The sequence below is a fragment of the Lynx rufus genome, unplaced genomic scaffold, assembly GCF_022079265.1.
Source record: "Lynx rufus isolate CCGP_SWC_20201006 ecotype Redwood Valley unplaced genomic scaffold, mLynRuf1.p SCAF_7, whole genome shotgun sequence".
Taxonomy (NCBI): domain Eukaryota; kingdom Metazoa; phylum Chordata; class Mammalia; order Carnivora; family Felidae; genus Lynx; species Lynx rufus.
Genome location: NW_025814889.1, coordinates 102,751,793 through 102,776,342, shown reverse-complemented (window position 1 = coordinate 102,776,342; position 24,550 = coordinate 102,751,793). Strand labels below are relative to the sequence as shown.

Sequence of the window (24,550 nt, the reverse complement as noted above, 5' to 3'; positions counted from 1 at the left end):
CCGCTCAGAGCCTGGAGCCTGCTTGGGATTCTGTGTCTCCCTCTCTCTGCCCCTCCCCCGCTTGCGCTCTGTTTCTCTCTCTCTCAAAAATAAACATTAAAAAATGTTTTAAAAAATAAGCTGAGATTTGAAGGTTAAAGGGAGAGAAGAGGCCACCTCTGTGTGTGTGTGTGTGTGTGTGTGTGTGTGTGTGTGTGATGCCTAAGTGTAGTGATGGGTAGGGTGTGGGTGGAGAGGGAGGGAGAGAAAGAGAGAGAGCCATCTATTGATTCAGGACTTGTGCCCAATCATCCCCAGGTAGAGAATAAGCCAGTACACACAGAAGTAATGAGAAGAGGAGCAGAATTCCCTTATCATTTTCCCCAAAGTCTCATTAGGTAAAGGTAAAGTAATAAGCAAATCACTGGAGGGATAAGACGATTCCCATTTACAGTTCTCATTACTAATGGATGAAGGACATACATTCAGGTTACTAAGAACCAACATCCAAGTTTGATAGTAAAATCTCTCTACTGTTTTCTTAAACATTTTTCCAGTTCATATGTAATGCATATTCATTATAGAACAAAATTCAGAACCCAATGATAAACAAAAAGAAGAAAAAAATTAAAATCATCCACATTTTTACTCCCCTAAAACAATCAGTGCTAAGCCTTCTAAAATATCTCCCCCCACCCCCTTTGCCCCCGCCTTTCAGTATCTGTGGAGATTTGAGTGAAACTTTACAGATTATCTAGTTTAATGCCCACATATTTTTAGATAACAACCTTTTCTGGTGTGCAGTTTTTTCAGCACAATAAGATTATGGTTTATTATTGGACAACAGTGTTTACACATACATCAAACAGGCCCAAACCACAGAAACTTCAGACAAAAAAAAAAAAAGACACCTTTTATCTTTGGCTTCTTTAACCGTCTCATACAAACAGCTGTTTAAAGTACAGCTAAGTACATACACAAAAAAATGTTACTGGAGTAAGAGTGTGTGTGTGCGTGTGTGCGCCTGCGTGCATGTTTTACAAGTTTTTTTTTTACTCTCCTTTGAGATGTAATGAACATGGTCACACCACGAGTAGGACAGAGACTGCTCCCAAGGCTAGCTTGTTCATCCAAGATTAAAAACGACTGACCCCAACAATATGAGCAAAAATATAAAATGTAAATAAAGATTATAAACACATTTTCCTTTCTAAAGTATGTTTAAGAAAAACGCAGCGCCTGGGAAATTCTGGCCGTCCTTTCCTGCTGCAGATTCAGGTTGTGGTTTGGATTGTGTGCGGGGAGCACGTGTCACTGTGGGGGCGCTGCCAGTGGGTGGGAGGGACTTTCGTTTTGAAGGTGATCACGTTTAGATTCTGAGTCTGGGCGTGGAGGGTGAATGGTCATGGCGGACTTGTTTAAAGTTCAGCTTTTCCTTTTATGGTGTCTGGTCATCCTTGTCAGCTTTCTGCTTCTTGGTGTCAACATCATCTCTCTCCCCATCTTCAATTTTTTTTTTTTTTTTTTTTTTTTAATGTTTAAGAGACAGAGCATGAACGGGGGAGGGTCAGAGAGAGAGGGAGACACAGAATCCTAAGCAGGCTCCAGGCTCTGAGCTGTCAGCACAGAGCCCGACGCAGGGCTCGAACTCACGGATCGTGAGATCATGACCTGAGCCAAAGTCAGTCGCTCAACTGACTGAGCCACCCAGGCGCCCCATCTCTCCCCATCTTCAGTTGCCTGTTTGCCTGGAGCCGCCTCAGCCTCCTCATCTTCGTCTCTATCCTCTTCCTTACCATCGTCTTCCTCTTCCTCCTCCTCTTCTTGTCTTCTGCCTTTTCTCCATCTACCTTATTGATGGCCTCCTGCTCCCCTTTTTCCATATTCTCAGCCTTCCCACCCGCAGGCGCATCTCTTCCATCCTCCGCCTTCACCTCGAGGCGGTGATCTGGCGGCAGGTGATCTTGCGCAGCAGGTCCGTGCGGCGGCGCCCCTGGTCCCACGCAGCGGGTCCCAAACAACGCGAGAGTTGGAGACGCTGGCACTAGGGCGGCCGCAGGCTGTGGCTGCGGTGGTGGCCGCGTGAGCCGGCCAGACCCCTGGGCCGTGTGAAGACGACTTTTCTAGCGGGGCCAGTGGGGCCAGAACAAGTTGCTTTCATCTTCCTCCTCCTGTCCCCCAGTAGAACGGAACTCCCAGAGGACAGAACTTTTTGGTATTCTCTGAGTATTTACTAAACGGTGCCTGGCGCTATTCGATTTTTGCTGAATGAATAAGTGGAATTTACGTAGGCCTTGTGATCTGGATCTTCGTACTCTTAGTGTGGTCACCTCCCATTGTCCTAAATGCCTACATTACTTGGATATGTGTGGTTTGGGGTGTTTGGTTTTGGTTTGAGTGCTACATCCACTCAAGCGGTTTGTAATGAAGATTTTTCATCATAATGAAGAATATATATACATATATATCTATATATATCATATATATATAAATTTTTATTAAAACGTTTTTTAATGTTTATTTTTGAGACACAGAGAGTGGGAGAGGGGCAGGCTTCAGGCTCTGAGCTGTCAGCACAGATCGCGATGTGGCACTCAAACCCACGAGCTGTGAGATCATGACCTGAGCTGAAGTCAGCTGCTTAACAAACTGAGCCACCCAGACACCCCTATTTCATTTTAAGTAGGTTTCACGCAGAGCCCAATGCAGGGCTTGAATTCAGATCAAGAGTTGGGTGCTTAACAGACTGAGCTATCCAGGTGCTCCATAATGAAGAATATCATTAAAAAACACACCTAGAGATGAGGACCCAACTCCCTCAACTAAATAGCTGGTTAATTAAACAGTCTAGTGTAAATACTTGTAAATGAAGGAGGAGGCTTTTTTTTCCCACTGATAATCCATCTTGCTGTTCACAGCCAATATGGATTTTTGGTTTAGATACCTTGTGTGGTTTTGAAGTTCCCTGGTTCCTCCACCCAAAGCCCCTTTACATTTACAGAGATGGTCAAGTCTCCAGTTGCTTTTTGGCACTGACTAAATACCCAAACACTAAATACCCATAAATCAGTGTTTATGCCTCTTAATGTTCGTGTGTTGAAACTCTATCAACCCAACTAAGGTATAGCTTTTCTCAGGAGATGCTCAATGACTATGTATTTATTCATTTAGCACAGTACATGACAAGAAAATTCCTCTGCATCTGCCGTTTGAGTAAGCAAATTAAAAACGCAACAAGATAATTTCAGCTTCAGAGACAAGTTCTCGTGTGATGTGATTAGTGCCTTAGGGAGAACAAGGTAATTTGGAAAGGGTGCTCAGCACAGTCCTCATTGTGGAGGCCAGGCTTGAGCTGAGAATCAAATGACAGGAAGGAACAAGTCACTTGACGGTGTGGTGGAAGCTTGCAGCAGCCAGCAGGAGCAGAAACAAAGGCTCCGAGGTGCACATCCTTCTGCATGTTTGTGGAACAAGAAGAAAGCAAGGGGGAGAGAGGTAGCTGGGAGGTCAGAGAGGTCACTGCTGACCTGTCACTTTCCTAAGTAGAAGCTGCCAATTCTGACAGTGATTCAGAGATATTCCATAATGTCATGATACTTACAAGGAAGGGCAGAGGGCTAGAAGCGGAACAGGTTTGGGGCCACCATCAATGGGTAGAGTTAGCCTTTGCCTGTGCAGATTCATCCTGATACAGGTACCAAAGCAACTTACTTTGCAGACAGAATTTCCATCTTAATCAAAATCAAGGCTGGCAGTAACTCAGAGGTCTTATCTCCACCCCCACACCATCCCGTCCAGCTTTATTGAGATGTAACTGACACATAACACCGTGTAAGTTTAAGATGTGCAATGTGACGATTTCATATACTTACGTATTGTGAAGTGATCACCACAATAAGGTTAGTTAACACATCTGTCACCTCACATAATTACGATATATTTATTTTTTTGCAGTGAGAACATTTAAATTCTACTCTTTAGAATTTTTCAGTTATACAATACAGCATTGCCAGCTGTAGTTACCATGCTGTATACTAGATCTACAGAACTTACTCATCTTATAAATTTGTAGCCTTTGACCAACATGTCCTCATTTCCCTCACCCCGTAGCTTGGCAACCACCATTCCACTCTCTGTGTCCTATAGGTTTTGATTTAAAAAAAAATAGGTTCCATATATAAGTGAGGTAATGCAGGATTTGTCTTGCTGTCTGACTTTTTTCAGTTAACATAATGCCCTCGAGGTCCATCAATGTGGTTGCAAATGGCAGGATTTCCTTTTTTTTGGCTAAATAATATTATATATTTATATTTATAATATTTTTATTTTAGGATATTATTTAGAATAATATTAATAATACTTAGAATTAATGGGGTGCCTGGGTGGCTCAGTCGGTTGAGCATCCAACTCTTGGTTTCAGCTCAGGTCATGATCCCAGGGTTGTGGGCTCGAGGCCCGCATTGGGCTCTGTGCTGAGCATGGAGCCTGCTTAAGATTCTATCTCCCCACGTGCCTTCTCTGCATGTGGGTTCTCTCTCTCTCTCTCTCTCAAAAAAAATAAAAAAGAAAAAAAGAATTAGAATTGGTAATATTTAAAACATTTTCTTTTTATATAAATGTATACATTGTATATATTCATGCTACATCTTCTTTATCTATTCATCCATCAGTGGACACTTGGGTTGTTTCCACATCTTGGCTATTGTGAACAATGTTGTGGTGAATGTGGGTATGTAGGTTTCTCTTTGAGACGGTGATATCATTTCCCTTAAGTGTATGTCCAGAAATGGGATTGCTGGATCTTATGGTAGTTCAATTTTTAATTTTTTAAGGAATCTGCATGCTATTTCCATAGTGGCTGTACCAGTTTCCATTCCCACCAACAGGGCACAAAGGTTCCCTTTTCTCCACATCCTAGCGAGCACTTATTATCTTTTATCTTTTTGGTAATAGCGTTTCTAAGAGGTTTGAGGTGATCTCTCAGTATGGCTTTGATTTGCATCTCCCTGATGATTAATAAAGTTGAGGATCTTTTCACGTACCTGTTCGCCATTTGCATGTATTCTCTTGAAAAACGTTCATTTATGTTCTGTGTCCATTTCTAATCAGATAATTATTTTGCTATTAAGATGTATGAGTTCCTTAAATATTTTGGATATTAGCCCTTATCTAATATATAGTTTGCAAATATTTTCTCAGACTCCATAGGTTGTTAGAGATCTTCTTTATCACCTTTTGTGCCTGGATAAATCTTGACTAAGTCTGATGCCTTATGTATTCAAGGTGGACACGTTTGATGATCTTCTTGGTTCAGCCATGTGAAGTCTTTGATTGCAGCTCCATTTTCTCCAGTCTTCTCCATTGCCATTCACTCCTTGATTGGCTTGATTTCTTAAGTGTCCTCTGATTCTTTCATTGCACGAAAATCCTGTCCTGAATTCTGGTCCCTTTGGAGATGGCCCTAATCTCTTGATTAACTCATTAGTCACTTCTTCTGGGATCTAGACCTTGCTCCTATCTCCCTAACTATGAATGAGTCTTCTAAAGGGAAGGCCATGAGTCACCTAACTATGAGTCACACCCATACTTTAAGGATGCACATATTTTTTTGCAGTAAGGATCACCTGTCCTGCAGAGTAGGACTGTTTATAATTAAATTTGTTCTGTTTTAGGGGCTGTTCCACAAAGCAAATCCTTGTGATTCGGAGTTTCTTGGTGGCTTAGAAGTTCTGGTCATGACACAACAGGACATGGTTTTATGGAAATGATAAAATAGGCTGTAAGGAGATTCACTGATGCTGCTATTGCTTTTTTTGAGTACAACTGCTGGACACCATGTGTGACATCCAAATGTCCATTAGGTTTTTGTAAACATGGAAATGGCATGGAAAAATATGCAAGCTACAAAACTGGGCTACTGTCCTCAGGGACTTCATATCTCTGTGGCTGCACCGCTTTATTCTTCCCCCAAAACAAGCACTCATGGAACTCAGGACCATCTTTCATCAATAATGCAGACCTTCCTTCAACGCCGTTTAGATAATCCCTGTTACCACTGAAACACGTGCAGGACTTAGGACACTTCACTTGTTTAATTTATCTTTGAAAAACTGGTAGGGCCTCTTTACTTTTCTAACTTTGGTAGAAAGGAAAGTCTCTTTTCTGATGTCGATTTAGTCTCTAATAATATGTGACTGTCAGCTTGCAGTTCTGGAAAATGATAGACTGGGATCAGAAAGAAGGTTTTTCATTCGTAATAATAAACTGCAGGTACAATGAGTGCAGATTCATCACCTCGTTTTGGATAATTTGGAGGTCTGTCATTTGGTTTTGTTATCGGTGTGGCATTGCTACCCTTCACTCGCCACTTGTCAGGCTTTCTTTTCATCGGAAGTCAGCCTAACTGAACTCTATCTCTTTTCTGTCATAATAGCTGTTACAACTTAGAGGTTTTTCAGGACACTGTAATGAAATCACTTTCAAACTTTTACATGTTGACAAGTTTTTTTAATATACGAAACTGGGGTTTTATTTTGTTAAAATTCACCCATTATGATAGGCAGGCCTAATAGCTCCTTCAAAAGATGGCCACATCCTCGGGGCACCTGGGTGGCGCAGTCGGTTAAGCGTCCGACTTCAGCCAGGTCACGATCTTGCGGTCCGGGAGTTGGAGCCCCGCGTCAGGCTCTGGGCTGATGGCTCAGAGCCTGGAGCCTGCTTCCGATTCTGTGTCTCCCTCTCTCTCTGCCCCTCCCCCGTTCATGCTCTGTCTCACTCTGTCCCAAAAATAAATAAACGTTGAAAAAAAAAATTAAAAAAAAAAAAAAAAAAGATGGCCACATCCTGATCCTCAGAGCCTGGGAACATTTACCTCAGATGGCAAAAGGGACTTGGCAAATGTGGTTAATGCTAAGTATCTTGAGATGAGAAGTTTATCCTAGATTATCTAGGAGGGCCCAATCTAATCACACGAGTCCTTAAAAGCAGAGAACATTTCCTGGTTGTGGTCAGAAAGAGATTCAAGGGTCAGAGGTGTGTGACATAGCTCGCTTTGCAGATGGAGGAGGGGTCATAAGCTATGGAATGCAGGTGGCCTCTAGAAGCTGGAAAAGGCTAGGAAATGGGTTCTTGCCTGGAGCCTCCAGAAAGGAATGCAACCCTACTGACACTTTGGGTTTATCCCAGTGAGGTCTGTGTCAGGCCTGTCACTTATAGAATTATAAGATAATAACCATATGTCATTTTTTAAATGAAGTTTGTTGTGGTTTATCATGGCAGCGGTAAAAGACTAACACAACAACCAAAGTTGTAGAGAGGATTCTATCGTTTATCTAGGAAGGTTTGAGGATGAGACTCAAATTTAAATAGGTCTAAGAAGTGATCTCTTGGGGGAAAATTCATATTTTTTCCAAGCACCTAAAAAGGATTACTCTGTTGTTCAAAGCAAAAGCCTTCAAAAAGTTTAAGTCTTTTTCATTAAAAAAAAAAAAAAAAAAAAGGTTGACCTAGAGCATATAATCAGAAGATTGCTTATTTAGGTATGACTGTTTTAGAATCCATGGTAAATTTGGTTGAAAATGGATGAAATACTAGCTGAGAATGATTTTTAAAGTAAGATACATCACAAAGTTTAATATGATAATGTTCATTTATGTTTGTAAAGCACTTTAAGATTATACATATATATTTAAAAATTATATCATCTCCTTTAAGCCTTACAACAATCCCAGTAAAGAGACTGGGGCTCCTGAAGGCTGATTTTTTTGCCCCCTGAGAACTCAAACCAGGGTCTTCCAACTTAGAATGTGCTGCTTTGTGATGTGTTGGAGAGACAATTCAGTGTCATGTTTACAGGTACAAACTCTGGAGCCAGACTGACTTGAATCTTGGCCTTGCTACTGGCTGTATGGTCTTGGACAAGTTATTTAGCCTCTTGGTGTCATATTTTGTTCAATGTAAAGTGGTGGGAATGATGGTACCTGGTTCACAGAGTTGTGAACATTAAATTGAGTCTCTGTGTGGAAAGTGCTTCAACTATGTGCCCAACGCCTCTTAATTCTTATTATAGTTTTGTGGAAGGGCTGAAATCTACATCAGTATTTAGGTGTCAGAGTCTTTGCCAGCCTTGCTAACTTGGTGTCGACCATCACCCTACTTGCTGCAGAAGTAAGCCGAGCTGCCCCACGTGCCAGATTTATTTCTCGAAGGAAGCATACCCACTCTGAGCAACTGGTCTATTAGAATTTAATCACATGTGTGGTGAAAGCACAGGGAGAGTTTCTTTCACGACCACCTCTATGAGGTGGTCTTGAGGTGTGAGATGAGGGAACTAATACAACATCCCGTGCAGTTTCCTCCTACTCCTGAAGCCAATAGATCAAATTACACAGAGCTGAAAAGTTAAACTTGAGAGTTGTCAGTGGAAACTATTTGTGGAGGCTCTAGGATAGTGTGAGTCAAAACTGTGATTTATGGAGCTTTCTTTCCAGGTAGTGAGGTCAGCTAATGTTGATACACTTGGGTGTATGAAGTATCTTACTTTCCTTATGCTGCTGAAAATGAGGAAATAGGGAAAAGAAAGCCCGCAGCTTTGAGATTCGTTGCTCTTGTTGGGGACGGAGTAATACTTACAGGTATTACATGGAGGCGGGGGTTGGGGGGAGTGGGGGGTTGGGGGGGTGGGGAGTCTACACCTCCTCCGGTAGTTTTTCTGTTAACTCCTTTCTACCATGAGAGAATTTTATAGTCCTATTTCTTCTTTCTGATTTCCACCGAGACTTAGAACTCCTTCTTTCCTTTTTTCGATCTGTCCTATCCAGAGTGAGGGATAGGAAATCCTTGTGTTAAACCTACAATGATACAGTCTGCTAAGTTGTTTATTGAACCTCACCACCAAGACAGTGGAGACTTGGAAGCACTGACTCCGCTGTATGAAAGGTGGGCAGAGCATCCCAGGATGGTCTCAGTAGCCATTTTCAGGGTATGGATCTTCTTTGATTGGTTTTGTGATCATTTTGTCCTTTCCAGCTCATGAACAACTCTGAATTCGCAGCTCTGCCAGTGGGGCAGCCACTTCTGAATAATTCATCGGGTCAACAGCCTATGGCCTGGTGCCAATCTTTTTCTTCTTTTTGTCCCTATTTCGGCATTAATTTTGAGTGCAAGACTATTTACATTAATTGGTAGGAGTCCTTCAGGCGTTGCATCCCACCCTACTCACCTCCGTCTGCTACACCCTGGATATACTGAATCTCCCATCCTCTTCTGGTCAAGGAGTTAAGAAAGATGATGATGACGACACATAAATGCCCCTGTTTTACTGCTGTTCCAACTACTGTCCTTCTCTACCATCCACCATACTGTACCAAGGCTTGGTTGCTTTGATGACTTTATCTATTGAGGGGTAGAAATGGGCAGGTTGGGTATGGCAATCAAAAGGAAACCCCAGAGGCACCTGGGTGGCTCAGTCGGTTAAGCATCCAACTTCAGCTCAGGTCATGATCTCAGTCTGTGAGTTCCAGCCCCATGTCGGGCTCTGTGCTGACAGATCAGAGCCTGGAGCTTGCTTCAGATTCTGTGTCTCCTCTCTCTCTCTCTCTCTGCCCCTCCCCTGCTCATGCTCTGTCTCTCACAAATTAATAAATGTTAAAAAAATTTTTTACAAAGGAAACCCTAGAAGTTCTTTCTCTTCCAGATAATTCTCAATACCATCTTAGTTGACATTGTTAAGGCACTTTTTATGGACTAAGTGCCATATGAGGATACAATGAGAAGAGAGTTGTAAACTAGGAAATGAGCCCCCACCAAGAACTTGGCCATGCTTGACCCTATTCTCAGACTTCCAGCCTCCAAAACTGTGAGAAATAAATATTTGTTGTTTCAGCGACCCAACCTATGGTATTCTGACTTGGTGCCCTTTCTGTTTCAGCAGTTTGAGGAGACTAAGATAGCATACTTCCCATTAAACTTTCCCCTGTTCCCGCTGTTTTTCCTCTCTGAGCATGAGCTGATCCTTCTTTTTTTCCCCTCTTTTCTTTCCATTTACCCCCAAGACTTTTGAGAACATATTTTATGAGTTTAATCTCATTTGATATTATTGTAACACACATTGAATAGGATTTTTCTCTAGACGGCTCATCTCAGACATCCTACAGTGCAATCTTATGCTTCCAGTATTTTTGCTACCTCTTTTTAAGCAAGGTTTCTGGCCACAGATTCTGGCACTGGAATGCAATGTCTTCACCAACACTGGTGTCACTGGCATAGTTTTAGCATGTAGAGGTATGTTCCCCAAAAAGGATATAGAGTAGTCTTGGAGGAAGACTTTGGAAACAAGTATAAAATTCAACAAGTGGCTTTCTTTCAATTATGAGGACACGGTGGACAAGCTTTGCAGAAATGTTAATTGCAGCCTATATGCTGTACTATACGGCCATAACCACCTCAGCTCTTCTCTTATCCTTCAGACAGACACCTGCTGGGCTCATTACCTTCCCTCTAAGCCTGTTCTTGTACTGTGATTCCAGACTCGTGGACCAAAAAGTTAGAGAATTTGTGGCTGTCTCTGATTCCTTTTTCTCTACTCCGTATGAACAGTTAGCCACCATATCCTGCCAATTTACCTCACATTGTCTCTCTGTTTGGTTCCCTCTTTCCAATTTGTTGTCACATCTCAAAATCAGAAATCCAATGTCTCTTGTAATCTTGCCCTGATTTTCACACTATTCATATAATTGTTAAAAGTATATTTGATCACACCATTCCCCTGTTAAAAATCTTTCATGGCTTGGCAACTAAAAAAATCCAAACTTTGTCATGACCTTCACAGCCCCATCCTAACTTATTATTTCCACAAACTCTATGCTGTACTCATGGTCAATACTCACTATTCCTCACAGAGAATTTAAAATGCCATGTCTTTGAACTGGCTGTCCTTTAGCCTGAAATGCCCTCTCTTTCTCTTCCCATCTTAAGTTTGGTTTAAAAATCACCTCTTCCCTGAAGATTTTACTGATGATTTTCTCGGTCAGAACCTTCAGACAAACCTTTCTCTGCCCTGCAGCATTTTCTTTTGTAGTTTTGCAAAATACTAATTTCTTTCTTTTCCAGTATTGGAGAACTTCTGTGGTAAGCGAATAACACGAAAACAATATTCTTGTGGGAAAATGTGTTTTGAATTCAGAACTGTTGGCTTCAAGACGCACACTGGGGAGACGTGTAACACAGGAGCTCCTTCCATTACTATTCTGTACTCCACTTCAACACCCTGGTGCATCGTCACCCCCTTCTTCCCTTAGGCAGTCCTAATGTCAAATTATGCCAACTTCATGGAAATATAATTGCAAAACAGCTGGCTGTAAGCAATGATCCTTTTGTGTGAGATATCAAAGAGCCACTGAAGGCTTTTTGTATTTACAATGAGAACTAGAGAGCAGCAGTTCAAAGCCAGATAATGCAAGATGCCTGCAGTTTTCATTTGGAAAATTTTGTGTAATTATACTCTCTTCTTTCCTAACTACCACAGTGACCATGGGCCCTTGTGACTATGGCCTTTCCATTTTAGCCAAAGACTTCTCTTAATAAGAAGTAGCCTCATTTCAGCTGTTTTGTTCAATCCCTCTGAACCAGTACCTGGCTTCTGAGTAACTTGGAGCATTATTCCTTTTATCCTTTTTTTCTCTGGATAATCACCAGATTTCAACTTAGATATTGGATGAGGAAAGTAATGCTTGTATCACTTAGGGTTCTGAATTTAAAGTGACTTAAAACCCATTTCAAAATGGTGTAAATTGTAAAGGTAACTTATTGACTTATGTGATGGAAAAGTCCAGAAGTAGGGCTGGGTGGCAAAGATTGTTAATTGTCCCCTAAAATCCATTTCCCCTTACTTGTTAGCAATAGAATTCCTGAAGTTTTACCTGGGCACCAGCTCATCCAGTTGGAAATATTTCTCCCAAACTCTCTTGCAACTCAGTATGACCAAATACCTGACTTCTGGCTATTGGAAGTAAATAGATGTGGTGAGTGTAAACTCCACAGCGTATCCTTAAGATGGTGGTTCTCAATGGGGGGCTGTTTTATCCCTCAGATATTTGGAAATGTCTGGATACATTTTTGATGGCCATAATTTGGAGGTGAGGTGATACGGGCATTGAGTGGGTAGAGGCCGGGGATTTTATCACACATCCTATAACGTATAGGACAGCCCTCAACAGTAAAGAATTATCAGTTCCCAGATGTCAGTAGAGCTAAAGTTGATAAGCTGTGCCTTAATATAAGCTTCACATCCTCCATTCTTCCATTCTTTTTCTTGCAATTGAAACACGGATGTGATGGGAGGGCAGTGAAGCAGCTTTTACCTTGCAACGTGAAAACAATACTCTAGGGGGACAGAACAACAAGTGAGGAAGATCCTGCATTCCTAAAAGAGCCACAGCCCCAGAACTGCCTACCAGTGTTGGCCATTCACCCACATGTGCACATGTGGAAGGTAAAGAATTTCAAACAAAAATTTATGTTTTTGAGCCACTGTATTGCGGAGTCTTTTTGTTACAGCCTGTTCCCTATCTAACAGATTCAATAATATCAGCAAGATCCTGGGTTGCCTATATCACTATCCTCTTTTTGGTGAAGCTATCCTCAGATTCCACATGGTGGCCTCCCCAAGACATCCTGGGCTCTTCTCGTAAGGATGTGAATGACTTTACTAGCTATTAAGTCTCACATCATCGTACTATACCATCCGAGGGAAAAGAGAGTCTACATCAGAATTCCCAGGAAAAGTCCAACCTCACTCATCTAACAAAGATGAAATGTCTACTCTGTTAATCCCCGTGGCAAAGAGAATGTGATGGGCTATGTTGGCTTAGTCCTGTGTCACGTATCCATCCCCAAACCCATCAGGAGGGCCAGAAGTCCTTTTCTTGAGTTGGGGGTAGGCTCAACTCTATTCTAAGCACAATGCTAAAAATGGAAGAATATGGTGGTTCCTCAGACAGGAATTAGAAGGCTCTTACCAAAAGAGTGGGAAGTAGAAGTTGGGAGGCGACCAACCAATGATTGTTCAACCTGGGATCTCTAGGATCCCATCTCTGTCTAAATTTGGAAGTGTGCCTACGCTTCTTTGTAGAGAGACATTTCCTTCCCACTTGAGGTCAAATTCCTAGGAATGAGCCATGGAGCACTTGTGCAAGTGGTCCAGCTATAACAGAGACAGCAGAGTTAAACCGTGCAGAATTAGGAGAGTTTCTTTGCCAACTGCAGCTTTTCCTTGTGCGCTTATTGAGTAAGCCTATTTTATCGGTAAGCCAATCATTTGATAGTATACGAATAATTAAATAGTAATAGGGTTCACAGAGCAATTTCCGTCAGTGGCAGTTACTTGAGGGGGTTTTCATAAGTAATTTGCACGTACTTAGAGAAGACTACACTGAGGAGCTTATGTGCCTTCTAGTTTAAAATGCTCCCTGTAATGTTATGTAAGGATGTAGAATTAAAAATATATTCTGGGAAAATTTTCTATGTGCGCACACAATTTAAAAATGAATTTACATTAGTTAAGTGCAGTGTTTGCTAGACGAAAACAACATTAGATAAGTGACTGCCACAGAGGAAATCAGCTTCATTTTAATGAGACAGACCATAAAATAGCATAGGCTGATTAGTTCATTAATGGTGGCAAAGTGCTTTGAGGAGACAAAAACATAAATGCAAAACTCTATTATATTGTGAATTAAATGGAAAACATTTTTGGCCATGATGGAGGAAGCCACTGAATCCCAGCCATCATTTCTAACATTGCCAAATGGATGTACACGACCGCCAGCCTCTTGATTAAAAATATAGGTGTGTGTGCACCAAAAGTGGGGAATGAGGGTACAATGAAGATAGATTTCACCGATGTGGCATGTATATGGACATGTAAAAGAGCAGAGTGAGGGTTTGAGCTCTGCATTTAGTAGAGGAAGGAGTATATTGTATTTGCAAAATCTGAGTCTTTTGTCTTTGGTTTTTGAGGTGAAGTTCTTCATCTGTAATTCACCCTTCTTTTCCCTGTACTTTCTGGGAAGGGCAAACACATGAGAGCAGGAGCAGTAGTAATTATGTTTGATTCTTTCTGGATGACTACAAAGAGTTTAGTGGAATGACCAAGTATAAACTGTTTGTATGAACTGATGAACAAAAACAGTCAAAGGATGCGGTAAAGCAAACAAAATTGCAAACGGCAAATTCGACTTGACTTTTTTTCTTTTCTGGAGATTTGGACTTTGCCTCTTATTTATGCCAGATGAAAGGTCACACATGACATCTATCGTCCTTCCTTCCTCCCTCCCTCTCTCCCTCCCTCCCTCCCTTCTTTCCTTCCTTCCTTCCTTCCCTCCCCTCTCCTTCCCTCCCTCCTTCATTCCTTCTTACAGTATTAGACATTTGTACTTGACAAGGCAGCATCGGTGACATTGTTATTTGGCCACATTGCTAGGACTTTTAAGCACACATACTATGACAAGTGGATGTTACTCCTTCTCCACATAGAGGTGGTTTCCCAGCACTTCAGCATGAGTAGAAAGTGAAAACTATGTGAAAATATCTTATATATAATATGACTAAATAGAGTTAGCGCAATGCAGTGGGGTTACCTCAGGCTCACTTAGTTCGCGGGTTAGTTTAGCCAGAATCAGTTTTACTCTCATTAACTCCCTATCTCTTGCACATATATGCTTTAAAATGTCTATGTGTCTTATGGGGCGCCTGGGTGGCTTAGTCGGTTAAACATCTGACATCAGCTCAGGTCATGATCTCACGGCTTGTGAGTTCGAGCCCTGCGTCGGGCTCTGTGCTGCTGACAGCTCAGAGCCTGGAACCTGCTTCTGATTCTGTGTCTGCCTCTCTCTGTGTCCCTCCCCTGCTCGTGCTCTGTCTCTCTCTCTCTCAAAAATAAACATAAAAAAATAAAAGATAATGTCTATGTGTCTTCTAGACATTTTGCCATCTGAGCATTAGAAAGTTTATGGACTACACACAGACCAATGGAATAGAATAGAAACCCCAGAACTAGACCCACAAACATATGGCCAACTCATCTTTGACAAAGCAGGAAAGAACATCCAATGGAAAAAAGACAGCCTCTTTAACAAATGGTGCTGGGAGAACTGGACAGCAACATGCAGAAGGTTGAAACTAGACCACTTTCTCACACCATTTACAAAAATAAACTCAAAATGGATAAAGGACCTAAATGTGAGACAGGAAACCATCAGAACCTTAGAGGAGAAAGCAGGAAAAGACCTCTCTGACCTCAGCCGTAGCAATCTCTTACTCGACACATCCCCAAAGGCAAGGGAATTAAAAGCAAAAGTGAATTACTGGGACCTTATGAAGATAAAAAGCTTCTGCACAGCAAAGGAAACAACCAACAAAACTAAAAGGCAACCAACGGAATGGGAAAAGATATTTGCAAATGACATATCGGACAAAGGGCTAGTATCTAAAATCTATAAAGAGCTCACCAAACTCCACACACGAAAAACAAATAACCCAGTGAAGAAATGGGCAGAAAACATGAATAGACACTTCTCTAAAGAAGACATCCAGATGGCCAACAGGCACATGAAAAGATGTTCAGCGTCGCTCCTTATCAGGGAAATACAAATCAAAACCACACTCAGGTATCACCTCACGCCAGTCAGAGTGGCCAAAATGAACAAATCAGGAGACTATAGATGCTGGAGAGGATGTGGAGAAACGGGAACCCTCTTGCACTGTTGGTGGGAATGCAAATTGGTGCAGCCGCTCTGGAAAGCAGTGTGGAGGTTCCTCAGAAAATTAAAAATAGACCTACCCTATGACCCAGCAATAGCACTGCTAGGAATCTACCCAAGGGATACAGGAGTACTGATGCATAGGGGCACTTGTACCCCAATGTTCATAGCAGCACTCTCAACAATAGCCAAATTATGGAAAGAGCCTAAATGTCCATCAACTGATGAATGGATAAAGAAATTGTGGTTTATATACACAATGGAATACTACGTGGCAATGAGAAAAAATGAAATATGGCCTTTTGTAGCAACGTGGATGGAACTGGAGAGTGTGATGCTAAGTGAAATAAGCCATACAGAGAAAGACAGATACCATATGGTTTCACTCTTAGGTGGATCCTGAGAAACTTAACAGGAACCCATGAGGGAGGGGAAGGAAAAAAAAAAAAAAAAGAGAGAGGTTAGAGTGGGAGAGAGCCAAAGCATAAGAGACTGTTAAAAACTGAGAACAAACTGAGGGTTGATGGGGGGTGGGAGGGAGGGGCGGGTGGGTGATGGGTATTGAGGAGGGCACCTTTTGGGATGAGCACTGGGTGTTGTATGGAAACCAATTTGTTAATAAACTTCATATAAAAAAAAAAAAAAAAAAAAAAAAAAAGAAAGTTTATGGACTGAGGCGTCTAGGTGACTCAGTCGGTTAAGTGTCTAATTTTGGCTCAGATCATGTTTTCATGGTTCATGGGTTCGAGCCTGAGTTGGGCTCTGTGCTGACAGCTCAGAGCCTGGAGCTTGCTTCGGATTCTGTGTCTCCTTCTCTCTTTGACCCTCCCCCTGGTCACACTCTGTCTCTCTCTCTCTCTCAAAAATAAATAAACATTAAAAAAAAGAAAGAAAGTTTATGGACCAAGACTGCCTTACAATAATTGAGGGAGAGATTTGGAAATGTTTCCAGATGGAGTAGAAGAATCTCTCTCCATGTCTTCATTTTGAACTGTTTCTAGAACTTGCCAAATGTCTGGGTATATTTCCCAGCGAGTGATGGAACGGCCCTTCTGTGCCTTAGCTGGAAATGTCTCAATGCTTCTTTCTCTGCTTGAAAAAGAAAATACATTAATGTTTTCAGGAGGGTTTCTTTCCTCTTGATGTCCTCATTCCTGCCTTTCAGTGACATTGATGAGCTTGTGGTCCTAGAGGAGGGTGAATGATGCTGCTTTGATTCTCCCTTTAGACAAAGAGATGATAATTTTCAGACTCGTAATATTATTGATAACTCATACATCCCACCTTTGGTTTGAGATTTTATGGTATGAATAATGCATGTCCTTTCAAAAAAAACCTTTGAACACCCTGGTTGTCTTGTTATTAAATTTCTCTATTTGAATGTTGGTTTCCCTTTTCCTTCATGAAAGGATTTCATTTTGGTTTATTGATGGCCAAATATGGGTCTCTTTCATAAAGCAGTGAAGCTACTTGAAATCAGCTGGTGCTCTGCACATTAAGAAGGTAGGGAGCTTTACAGGAGAGATCAACTTCTACCTTGGTAATATGTTTTTCATACATTATTGTAAAAAGAAAAGAAAAATAAGCTATGACTTCAATAGTGTATCACGTATAGGAAAATGTCATGAGGTAATATAATTCTGTGGTGCTTTTACTGCTTTTTATGAAGCAAATTTGTGATTAAAGTCAGTCACCACATGTCAGTATTTCAAATCTCAGTAAAAACTCACACTGACATCACCTAAGATACTTCCTCCCTAAATCTGGGAAAAGTGAGAGTTGGGGTATTAGAGTTGGTTAAATTCTTTATATAGAAGATTTGGTTGCAATGAAAAGCTTTAAGTCTCTGCAGGATTTCAGAGACATATACTACATGGCCACAGAGATGGCCCAGAGGGACAAAGAATAGGACTCGTCTTGGTTTTCCCAGTTTTCCATTTCCTTGAACCACAGATATTCCATAGACTGACATCTTTCACCTTGATGACTTTTGGCCTAAGATAAATGGTTATTCCATTTTTCTTGGTATTATTCCTTAGCTCTGGGGTACAGAATGCATTCATTCATTCATTCGTTCATTCATTCCTTCACTCAGTTACTCACGTACTGAGTGCCTATAATGTGCCAGGTATTTTTCTTTCAGCCAGCATCCTGTTCTATCCTGTATCCCATGCTAGACACAGAGCCCAACACACAGTAGGAATCCAGTAAATATTTGCTAAATGACCAAATGAATCAGGAAAGTATAAATATCTATTGAACAGTCCTTAGGGAAGAGAGTGAGGGGATACAGAAAACTATAGAAGCCAGTTTGTTCTTCAGAGAGCTTACAGTTGGGTTGGGAAGAAAAGACATACATTTCTGAGTTAAGTTTAAATAACCCATGTATTTTTGTAGTAGGAAAGATAACATAAAACAGTGTCTGTTTTCTTGCTAAATGATTGGCAGAGCAGTGACAGTAAGAGAACTTCAGAGCAGACAAACACCCTTCACTCAGTTGGAAATGCTTAGTTCCTAATTCAAGACTCTACCTTTGAGGAGCCCAAATAAATGTCACACAGAGAGAACTGACCTTTTGTTAATAATAAAAATCATCAGCTCCCATGCCTTCTTCTCCTTCACCTCCACGTATAGATGTACCATTTCATAAAACATAAATCCAATATTTGCATAGCATTAATGCTTACATAGAGAGGGAAAGAGGTCACTAGATGGACTTTCTTTGAACTTGTTTTTCCCTTGGGCCTTTTCCAGTCTTTCTGCAGATAATGGAATTTCATGGTTAACCTAATGTGATTTTCATAAATAGGCAATCCATACATTTTAAGATGGTTTAAATGAAATGGAATTCTGTATGATATTATACAGAATTATATAACTTGTAGTATTAGACCTGCCTGTAACATTTGTAGAGCCCAGATTCAGACTACAAATGCAAGTCTAAATACTCTATGCCCAAATTGTTAGAGTTATAATGAAAATACAAACTTAAAAATATGTATTTTCTAATCTGATATTTTAACAAATAGACATTCATAAATGACCAAGAAACCCAGATTTAAATTGAGAATTCTCAGACTCTTGGGGTTCTGCAACAGAAGCTGGGAGGGTGGGAGAGTACGCTCCCGGGCCTGCCCTGTGCCCCTCTTCTGCAGCAACAATGTGCATCGTACGATTCACACCCACACATGAGGATGTCCCAGCCTGCATGTCCAGGCTTTATTCACCAGTCCCCCAAACCTGCTCCTTAGCCACTCTTTGGCTATGGGGTATGCACCAGCCTTTAGGTGGTCAGACTTGGGGAAAAAAATCTTCAGACGTGAATCAACTTGGGGTCATTTTGACAGGGAACCCTGGGTCTCAAGTGCCCAGGGCCTGGTCTAGAATGCACATTCAGGTGCAGCCTCCAGATGAATATGTTCTCTTGCTCTTGTGGACTCTTCATCCCTTGGAAGTGTAGCTACGGGAGGACCAACCTGGGGCTCTCTACACTCTGGGTTCCAGAAGGGTCTAGAAGAAGGGTCCCTTCTTGCCCACATCAAACGGCTGTGTTGCACATTCTTTTTTTTTTAATTGAAGTGTAGTTGGTACACAATGTTATGTTAGTTTCAGGTGTACAGTAAACTGATTTGACAATTCTATATATTTGCTAATGTTCACCACAGTAAGTGTAGTTACCATTTGTTAGCATACAATGTTATTGCAATATTATTGACTACATTCCCTGTGCTATACTTTTCATCCCCATGACTTACTTATTTTATAACTGGAAGTTTGTACCTCTTTTTGTTTAAGTGATCCCTGCACCCATTGTGGCACTTGAACTCCTGATCCTGAGATCAAGAGTCACATGGTCTACTAACTGAGCCGGCCAAGTGCCCCAAGACTTATACCTCTTAATCCCCTTCACCTTTTTCACCCTTCCCCCCGACCCCCTCGTCCCTGGCAACCATCAGTCTGTTCTCTGTATTTATGATTTTGTTTCTGTGTTTTGTTCTTTGTTTGCTTTTTTCTGTACTGCATATTCTTCCCAATTTTTAAATAGCTCTTAGCAGGCACTGTACCATTTACTGTCTTCAGTTTGTTCTTCATGACCACCCTGAGAGGCAAGTCTCTTTTACAGCTGAGGAACCTGAGAGTGATTGACTCATGATCACACAATATTAGGTGTCCTAGAAGTCCTATGACTTCAAACATTCATCTTAATCCAACATTCACAAACGTTACCAATGTTAGACTATGTACAAGACTATATACAGTGTTAGACTATATTCACTGTACAAGGAGGGCTGATTATATTGTTTTCAGTCCAGGAATTATATAAAATTTAAACGTTCCTGTTTCTTAACTAGACTATTAGACCCTGAATGATGTCTCATACCTACCTCTGCAGTTTCATCTCTCAGGATACTCCCCAATGCTGCCTCTGCTCCAGCCACCCTGCCCTTTTGGCACATTGAACATGCTGTGTGCCCTCCTCCCCTTCGGTCTTCATGCCTAGGAAGCCTCCTCTGCATGCCCTTGCTCCACACCTCTTTTGTTTTTATTTTATTAAAAAATCTTTAATGTTTAATTATGTTGAGAGAGAAAGGGGGGTGCAGAGAGAGAGGGGGAAGAGAGAATCCCAAGCGCGCTCCTCGCTGTCCACGCAGACCCCAAAGCAGGGCTCATACCCACAAACCATGGGATCATGACCTGAGCCGTAACCAAGAGTCAGATGCTTAACCAACCGAGCCACCCAGGTGCCCCTACTCCACACCTCCTTCATGAAGCTCAGCTGTAACAGCACCTCCTCATGGAAACACTTTGACTCTCCATTTTAAAGCAGCTTCACCTTTTATAATTTTCATAAAGGATGACTATAACCCACAAAAAGAATGGTAAACAGGACTCAGTGAGAACAGCTCACTTACCTCAAACCCTTTCCCCGAGTTTCTCATCAGAAACACTCTAAGAGGCACTGCTCTAGACTGAATAGACCTTTATAAAAATTACCAGCTGTTATAATTGTAGTCACTTAATAAAATGGTTTGCATTGGATTGCCAGCAGTTAAGGACATGGGTTTTCTTAGAGCAGAGGGAGTAAAGCCATGGAAACTTTTTTGGAGAAAAGCTAGCCCACATCATTCTTCAGAAGATTGTGCCCTATTTGTAAAGCGAGTTTATCTAGGAAAAGGCTATGAAATATGTTTTTTCCCTTGAATAACCGCCTGTGGTATGGATGAGGTTAGAACATTCTGTTCTCATTCTTCCCAGTTTAGCTTCAGGGTGAGAAGGGTTGCTAGTACTAAATTCTAAGTACTGTCATCTCTAGGCGTGAAGATTAGACACAGAGGAATATTCTAAAGCAAGCTCATGATTTGCCTTGAAAAATCCATCCAAGAGAGTTCAGAGTGAATTAATTTAGTGGAATTGTTGTACAGAGCCAGAGGTCTGATTTTGAATCTTGTTGGAAATATCCTGGATAATTAAGATTTCAAGTCTAGTTTCAGAAGGGTTAATTCCAAACAGTGTTGGACATGAATATACTTCAAACAACTCACAACTTATTACTTCATCTGAAGGCTGTTTTAAAAGGACAGTTAAACATCTTATTGACTAAATGAATAAGAGGGCAGACATTAAGTTCTAAGAAAAACTACCATTTATGGGCTCTGAATTAAATGGGGGAAAAAAGCTCTCTGTATTTTCAGTGTCTCTTTCAGGAAACTGTATACGTGAGTTAAAGGCCATATGCCAGTAAGCGACATTAATGCCTTTTAGGTAGATCCTTTTTTGTACACCTCTCTTAGATGGAGAAAAGTCAACATTTGGAAGATCAATTTGGATATATTGTACTAGACTCTTTGGAGTTAAGAGATTGAGCTAGAAATTAATTAAAATATCAGTGCATTTCCCTCCCAAAAATGTTGAAAAATAAATACGTATCATCCAGCATAAATATAAATATAACATATCATTCAGCATAAATACAAATATAACAGATCATCCAGAATAAATATAACATATTTAGTCAAATGACAGAACATTTTCTTACAATGGCTTTTCAGTGTGGCAATCAGACCAGTGTAAAGAGTTTAGTGAGGTAACTCATATGAATTTGATATTTGCCCTTGGTTTAAAACAATGTGATTTCAGGCATAAGGTTGGGTCTGTGATACTGAAATTGAAAATAGAGCCCAAATGAGTTAACTGATCTTGACTCAAGATGCTCTGTGGACAGCATAGTCACTATATATGGTTTTAAAGAAGGAGATTCCTACATAATTTTTCTGGAAGGCCATTGTGAACATGAACAGATGAACACTGAGTTGGAAAGCATGGCTCAAGAGGTTTTGAAAGTTCTTGGAGGATAAATTATATGACGCATAAGGTTTGTTAAACTATTATTCTATGTCCAACATTTTGCTGGATAATATGAGAACATGGTGGAAGATATGGACAATTTCTGTTACCTTGGAGGAAGTTACAATGAGTGAGCAATGAAAGTAGAAAAGGGAGTTCACTTGAAAACCTAACAACAAATGTGAAAATGACGTAAAACGTAATTCTGTTGGGTTAGAAGGAGGAAATTAGGTCTGATTGTCCTATTTTGGGTAATGCTTGGCTTTTATTGTTTTGCTGATTCTTTGATCATAATAAGGGTTTAGTATTTATCATTGGAATTTTTACAGGTACATATTAAAGTAGTACCAAAAATTTCTCCACAAAGCCAAGCCAAAACAAAACAAAACAAAAGACAACTGCTGAAACAGCAACGGACAGCATAATAATTAATGAAAAACACTGAAACTTAAAAACTTAAAAATCCATATTTGCATACGGTCACCAACACAAGTTTCACAGAAAAATGGGAGACCAAATAGAGGTCAGAGTGTAGACTTTGTGGCATAATTCTGAGGAAGTCAAAATAACTATCAAATAGTCACAGTATATTTAGGAACTATTAATGGCCAATCAGTTGTTTTGTAAAAATCAATCTGCACAACCACCTGTCAACTAAACTCCAGCACCCCTAGAAAATCCTCAAAAAGAAGAGGCTGAGCAAGAAAAAGAAACTGTGCAGATGGAAGCTATGTTATCACTGCCGAGAAGTCAACACAACCTTGGGCTTGCACTTACAATTGTTGGAAGAGGAAAGCTGTCTATATGCTTAAACCTGCTGTTGTCTGTATAACATTTTTACCCTTGGAGTGCTCAAAGACAACTGCTGGTTCACAAAATCCTTTGCAAATGCTAATTATGAGCAAATCTATACCACACACACACACACACACACACACTCACTCTACATCTATGGCATTTGTTTGTAAAGGTACTTTCAGGAAAGAGCATCATTTGTTTGTAAGGCATTCTCAATGGTTATTTGTTTTCTGGCACTGCAGAAATTCCTCTAAATAGGTCATAATAATACTGATAATCATCTCCACGGTAACCAGCTTTCAAGGCATGAAAGATTACAATTCTGGTTGGGGGAAATCACATTAAAGGCATGGTAGTAACACAAGAAGATGCAATCTAGTGCCATTAAAATTCCCTTATAAGTACAGTATTTATCAAATATCCTTGTCATAATCTAAATTAAGTGTGGTTTGTTTGGGAGACTTTTGTAGGTAATACATAGTCTTTTACTGTACGTAATAAAAGACCCAAGTTTTTGCTTATTTCTTTTACTCCTTAGGTTAGGCAAATAGATCTAGGAGTTGGCATTTCTAATGCTAACCTGGAAGCCCATAGCTTGGTAGAAATCTGGGGATAGGCATTGATTCTCACATTTGTCTCTACCTGCCACTATCTGAATAGGTGTTTGACGTATTCAAGAGAGAGCAAATTCTTATGGGACTGTGCAAAAGCAATTGTGAGTATAAAGTATCATGAAATTGAAGAACTCTTCTGAAAAATTTCTTTCTTTAGATATGAGGGAATCCACTTTTCAGTGTCCAGGGATAAGACTAAATGACTTCTTAGAAGTAGTCCTTGGAATGTTTTTCAGTGAAGAGAACCCAGCACACAAGCCAACAAAACCACTTCAGCTTTCTGCTTTCTTATGTGTGTGTTAAAGTACTTGATTAATTTCCAAAGTCCCTATTTGCAGACCATAGGTAGGATGTTTAGTTAGAGTTAAAAGGACTAATTGAGGCCTTTAGCTAAAGGTGATGGAGTGAAAGCAAATTCATAGGATCTTCTCTGTCTTACAACTAAAAAAGTGAATGCCAACAAGAAACACTAGCTTCCTCCCCCCAACCAAATAAGGCAAGGAGTGCAACTTAATATTGTGGACACCCAAACAAAACATGAGCATGTACATACACATACAAAATGTTGACCAAGGAAAGAAAAGAGTCTGGAGTGACAGAATACAGCTTCTGACCCTGACTTCCCTCCCTGCCCCTCTGAAGCTTTACTGCTGAATTGATGAATCTTAAGACTTCATTATTGCCCTCAAATCTAGACTGAATTAAACTGAATGATTACCCTTATTTGCCCCCTCCCCTGTCTTTTGACTGAGGAGAAGTTGGAATGGCTATTAGGCAGAAATAGGTGCTTCTTTTGAATGCTATATTGTACCAGTAAAGATACCACAATGAATACAAACTCATGAGAAATGGTATATATATATATATATATATATATATATATATATATATACAGCTATATTTCCAGTGTCTTGATTAGAATAGTACCTACTAAAGAATCAGTACTCAGTAAAAATTGGTTGAATGATTGGAACCCCCCTCCCCCCCCCCCCCAAAAAAAAAACCTTTTGGACTAGATATGAGTCCTGATTAAAGGGAGGGGTTAAAACATAGTTC

The 24,550-nt window shown here is 40.6% G+C and overlaps 1 protein-coding gene across 2 annotated transcripts in view; it reads right to left on the bottom strand.

Moving 5' to 3' along the window:
* The window catches only part of SYT1 (synaptotagmin 1), a 210,932-nt gene that overhangs the window by 5,730 nt on the left and 180,652 nt on the right, over positions 1-24,550 (bottom strand). The window lies entirely within an intron of this gene.